This window comes from Erpetoichthys calabaricus, chromosome 4 (assembly GCF_900747795.2).
Source record: "Erpetoichthys calabaricus chromosome 4, fErpCal1.3, whole genome shotgun sequence".
NCBI lineage: Eukaryota > Metazoa > Chordata > Cladistia > Polypteriformes > Polypteridae > Erpetoichthys > Erpetoichthys calabaricus.
The window spans coordinates 179,650,758-179,657,303 of NC_041397.2; positions in this window are offsets into that span (position 1 = coordinate 179,650,758).

Below are 6,546 nucleotides of genomic sequence, written 5' to 3' on the forward strand. Positions count from 1 at the left end.
CCAAATATTTCAAATTTTGACTCATCAGTCCAGAGCATCTGCTTCCATTTTTCTGCACTCCAGTTCCTATGTTTTTGTGCATACTTGGCCTTGTTTCCACGTCGGAGGTATGGCTTTTTGGCTGCAACTCTTCCATGAAGACCACTTATGGCCAGACTTCTCCGGACAGTAGATGGGTGTACCTGGGTCCCACTGGTTTCTGCCAGTTCTGAGCTGATGGCACTGCTGGACATCTTCCGATTTTGAAGGGTAATAAGCTTGATGTGTCTTTCATCTGGTGCACTAAGTTTCCTTGGCTGACCACTGTGTCTACGATCCTCAACATTGCCCGTTTCTTTGTGCTTCTTCAAAAGAGCTTGAACAACACATCTTGAAACCCCAGTCTGCTTTGAAATCTTTGTCTAGGAGAGACATTGCTGATGCAGTATAACTACCTTGTGTCTTGTTGCTGTGCTCAATCTTGCCATGACATGAAACTGTCTTCCACAACCTCACCTTGGTAGTAGAGTGTGGCTGTTCCTCACCCAGTTTTAAGCCTCCTACACATTAACTGTTTCAGTTAATGACTGTGTTTCAACCTACGTGTGACATTGATGATCATTGGCACCTGTTTGGTTTAATTGGTTGATCATACACCTGACTATAATCCTACAAAATCCCTGACTTTGTGCAAGTGTACCTATAAGAATTGATGCTGGTTTGAAGGCAAAAGGTAGTAACACCAAATATTGATTTGATTTAGATTTTTCTTTTGTTCGCTCACTTTGCATTTTGTAAATTGATAACAATAAACAGTCATTATTTATATTTCTGAAAGCATTCTTTGTTTACAGCATTTTTTCACACCTGCCTAAAACTTTTGCACAGTACTGTAGATCTTGTTTTGTTATTTTATAATCTGTGCTTCTTTTAATAATGTTTTTATTACTTCAAGCCTATGCTTTTCCTACAGGATTTTTCTGTAAAATTATATTATATCTGAATCTATAGAAAAATGCACATTTAAGCCATGTTAATCTTTTTGGATGTGTAAAATAACAAAAATGCAGTATGGTTTGATATGACATGAGCATCCCTAAATGAAACATGAATCTAAGATTAAAAAATATGCTGATTCTGAAATGGTGTACACTTTCAAAGTATAAAAGTTTCTGTTTAAACGACACACTTTTTTTTCGTCTTTGCTGAATGTAATAAATCATTTTTCTCCACCATTTTGTGCAGCAGAAATTGGTTGATTTTTGTGCATTGGTAGGTGTTCCTCGGTATTACACACTTAAATGTATTTATGGACTTGTAGAACACAACAGTTTAACTGACTTAAAAATCTAGGTCACAAAGCAGATCCTATTACCTTTTAGTGTTCATTTAAGGCTTTTGAATTATTTTTTTTATCAGAAAAGCATGTTCATTAAATGAAAAATCTCTTTTTCATACCACAAGTCTGAAATGTTTTCCTTTCATTAACGTGTTAGTTTTAATATAGTTTTGCACTGTGGCTGACTTCTTATACATTTATAGACATTATCCAATAAAACAGCCTAAGTGAAAGCAAAATAAACTTTAGTGAAGTGCAGGCTTTGATCTCTTTGGAGTTAAAAGACACCCAGAGTCTATTATTATTTTTCCTGAAGTTTCAATTTTGGCTTATTGTTAGCACTGGCAGAACAGCGGGCAAGTTTTCTATGAAGAGACCAAAAGAAATAAAGGATATCTTCAGCTTCACATGCTAAATTAAAATTCTTGAAGAAGAATCAGTTTGCAGAAAATTTTTAAAATGCACCAACATTTATAATAATTTTAAAGATGAATAATGAAATAAGAATTTAGATCAAAATTAACTTTTTAGAACTAAAGGTAACAATAAAATGAGTTAACAAAGACTCATAATATTGGCAAAAGAATTGCAGCATGAGGGATAAAGCTATGTTGTTGCTCTTAGAAGAAACATACAGTCTGTTGTTTAAAAGGACATGCTTTAACTTTCTGCAATTAGGTTTTAGTGAGTAAAATACACGCTTTGCAGCTGTATGAAAACAATTTTGCCCTAGTGTAATATGACATTCAGAGATGATTATGGAGCAGTAATTTGATAATGCTATTTTCACATGACCCTCACGTATATGACCTCTGTATTCAAAGCTTTTCTTCATTGCTACAGGCACAATTCTCTCTCTTTTTGGTGTGCTCTCCATTGTTTATGCAGTTCACGTTTCTATTATATAAGCGTAGATGAAATTGCTTTACAGGAAAAAAATGTAATATTTGTATTGTGCGCATATTATTCTAGACTGTAGTCAGCTATGAAAAGTTGTATGTTACCATATTATTTTTCATTATGTATTCATATATAGTTGATATTCAGTAGGCCAATAGTAGTTCACTTTTTAAAATTCTGATCTGATGGTTTATTTATAAACACGTTGGACGATTTTATTTTCCTGAAACAATTTGTTAGCATTATGGTAAGGAACATCAGACTTAACAACTGGGGCTATTGTGGTTCTTAGTATTGCTATCTAATGTCAACTAAAGACCCAAGTACAATTTTCAGAGGACTCACTGCATTGGAGAATCTGCACATTTGCCCTGAATTTGTGTATTTTTTATTCCCACATCTCAGAAACATACCTGTTAGCTTTTAAAATTGGGTTAGTGTACATGTGGACTGGCATATTGTGCTTTGCACTGGGAAAAAAATGAGGCCAGGAAATTACCAGATTAATGTTTTAGTGAGATATGTAGATTTCTCTATGCTTATTTTAAGAAACAATTAGGCAGCATATATTGTAAAAGTTCCCTCAACTGATGGTAAAAACTTATTAATCTTGTTTGTTAGGATATTACTTTTTTGAGAGTGAATTTTTTTCTATTGAAGCTCATTTTATTTCCTGAAACCTTTGTTTCCTAGTGAATTTTGCAAGATAACTTATCATCTATTTTGGTAAATTCTTTGTGTTATTTAAATAGAGTATATATAATGAAGACAATGTATTTATGTCAATGTAAGATAAACATACTAAAATTTGAGCATCTACAACTATTGTAATAAGGAAATCCCTGTTGAGTGTCAGAATTATAGGCCATTATCTGTTTTTAATTAAGACATGCAACTTCTTACTATAGACCTGGCATGCAGACTTCAAATTGTTATCTGTTAACCGATTCACTCTGATTAAACTGGTTTTATCCAATCCCGCTTTGCCTCAGATAATCAAATAACTGAAGTAGCCCCCAGCTTTCCTTTTCCTGCAGCTTTACTCTTCTTGGATGCTGAAAAGGTATTTGATCAGTTGAACTGGACATTTCTTTGGCAGGTCTTAAACAAAATGGGATGCTGATTCACAAAATTAAAAATGTTCTTCCCCTTTCCTTTTTTGGAAGGTATTCATGCAGGTCTGTCCTGATTCCCCCTCACCCTAAACACCCCACCCTCTTAAATTTTTCATTAGAGCCATTGTCTGGAGCTATTCTAATGTCAAAATGACTTGCTCCTATTTTATTACATAATATTGCTTGTAGGATTTCTCTTGATGCCAATGATGCCCTCCTAATATCAAAGAATTGTTCCTAAGGAATTTGCACATGTTTCAGAAGTTTTTAAATCCTTTGAAATTATGTCAGGATATAAAAATAATTGATTTAAAGTTCTCCCTTCTGCCACTTACACATGTGCCCATTCTGCAAATCACCCTACCTTTACCTCCATTGTTGACTGTTCTTGTATTTGGCACTGGCCTATCCTCCTCTGTACATGAAATTTCTATCTATAATTTTTTGTCAGCTTTGTGGACATGAAATCTAAGATTTAGTCAAGGTCAAACATCCCAACATTTTTTCAGTCCCAGCTGGACTAATAAATGTTGTTTTCAGACTAACGTTTGTAAGAGGCATGATTCCTGTACTTCTGCCTCTTCTTATTGGTCAAAGGGTTGTTCTCTGTTCTCCAGTTTTATTTGGAAAGACACTTCCAGGTTTAGAATTGTACTATTGAATTTTATTATTGACTTTTTAATTTGATATACTTTGTTAATCCCCAAGGGAAAATTGTCTTTTCGCATGACAGAGTGCAGGGTCAGACATTGTGCAGTACCCCAGGAACAATTTCCAGGTTAAGGGCCATGCTCAAGGGCCCAACAGAATAAGATCCCTTTTCGATTTGAACTGGCAAACTTTCAGATATTAGTACAGATCCTTATCCACAGAGCCACCACTCTGAAATGTAAAACTGATGCCAAATTAGGGAACATGCCCAAGAGGCATTTGTACTTACTCATCTTTAATAATCATGTATTGCTATTAGGTAGCCGCCCATGTTTCCTGCCTACATGGAAGCAGCTTGGTATGACTGCGTTGGGTAGTGTGTTCTAATCTTGAATGATTTCAAAGTTTGCAATCTAACTTTGGTTTTCCATCTTTGACTTTGTTCAAATATGTGCACTTTCGTTCAGTACTTAGGGTCTATGGCGTCTCCCTATCTTCCACCTTTCTCTCTTCCTTGCCTCTCTCAGAAAACCTATCCTAGTTCTTTACCCCCTTTTATGTTAGGCTTCCTGAAAATCCTAGCACCTTATCTCCCAAGTAATCTCAGAATTTTGCATTATCCTTTCCACTTTGCTGGGGTAACATCTTTTATGATATCAAATTCTCATTTAGAAATACTAACCACCAATTTAACTCAGGTTATATTTACTAGTCTTAAGCTAAAATTAAAGGGCCTCACTCTAGATCTCCTGTGTCACATATGCCCCTTTGATGCTCCACAGATATTTATTCATATGTTCTGGTTTTGTCCTCCTGTTCTGGTGCTCTGGTCAGTAACATCTTGTTCACTCTTTTTTAATGTTTTAGTGTCAGTTACTGTTCCTTTGTTGCCACACGTTCTTATACATCTAGATCAGATCTTGTATGGCCACTGTACCCCATGCTCATGGTCAACCCAATCTATTTACACTGAAGTACTGGCTGTCAACCTTTTACAACCTGGTTCGCCTTGAGTTGTTTGCTCCTCCAATTAATGGAACATCCAGCAACTCCATCCACAACTGGGATTTTGACACTTCCAAAGTGAATTCTTTTCTGTACAGAAATTTGTGATGCAGCCGTGGTTGAGTGTAGTAGTGTGGTCAGTTTGTGCAGTTGTGTTTTGTAGCAGTACAACACGGGACATAGAATGAGGTGTAAGGAGTGGGTGAGGGGTGCTATGTAGGTTTATTTCACATATTGATTCCTTCTCATGTTGACATGTTAAGTTCTTTTTGACTTTTTTAAATAAAACTTTTATCATAAAAAAGGAAGCTCAAATCAGTTAATAAAAAAACAGTATAGAATTGAAATTTAAAAAAATGTGTTCACATAACTGATACATGAACGTTTAGAAATTTCTACAAAAAATAGTTTGAATTCAATAGTGTGAAAATTGTTTGCATATTTTGAATCTACACTTGTGGCATTTGAATGAACACACTATGAGAACAGTTTATCAGACAAGAAAGGAACATTACCCTTGTGGCATGCAGCTCACTTGACAGATACAGGTGTGGACCAATAGAAAAGTGTTTTAGAGTTTGTATCAGAAATCTTTGTTAGACAGTAGGTGGCGAGGACTGAGTTGGGGTTGCACTTGTAAGTGTGCCGGAAGGGCAAACTAATTGCTGTTTGTATGCTGCAAGGACGTTGTTGGGCTTACGGCTCGCAGCAATGCCTGAAAAGCCAACTGGTTGCTGTTGATCACAGGGCTATTCATTAAGTTCTCTAGATGAGTGTCCCTCTTTTGGTCTTCCCATTAAGACTAAATATAAACTCTTTCTCAAATTTAAGATATTTATGGTATTTTACTAAGCTAGGGATTTGAGTGAAACTTTTGCATGCAGCTTTTTGGGGTATTAGTACAGATACTTTACCCTCATATTGAGTAATGACAACTGAGGTTTTTAAGCATATTGATTGCTTTGCATCTCACTGTTCCTTTCTCTAATGTTTTAATACAGATATAAGTTGCACGTGATAGTTGTAGTTGAGGGTTGTAGTGTTTGTTGATGAATGTTTTTAAATAGTAGAAATTGAACCTTTATGAATCTGAACACCTGTCTGGACACCTAGTGTGTTTTAAATAAAATATTAGGCTTTATGTTTGTGAGATTCCTTTGTACATGTAGAAGTTCACATTGCATGGGTTGACATTACATATAGAACAGGGTGTGTTGTAGATAGATGTGTGTTTATGCCTGAACTGATATAATGCTTTTTTAATGAATTAACAATTAATGTAGTTATGTAACAACTTACAAAGTTGAAAGGTTTAAGGTGCAAGAGAAGTAAGCAAAAGTATTTAAAAATCCTTTCATCCAAAACTGAGATAGTGGGACTGTTCAGTTAGGGGGATGACATCCCCTTTTTCATACTCTGACACCATGCCTATTGGCACACCTAATGGACTGTTCATTTTATCTGTTCTTACTCCATTAAATTTAACATTCCAAATATCGCAAATCAGATAACCCAGTCAAAAAGAAGACAGAATTGACTGCTTTTTTATTGCCTTCT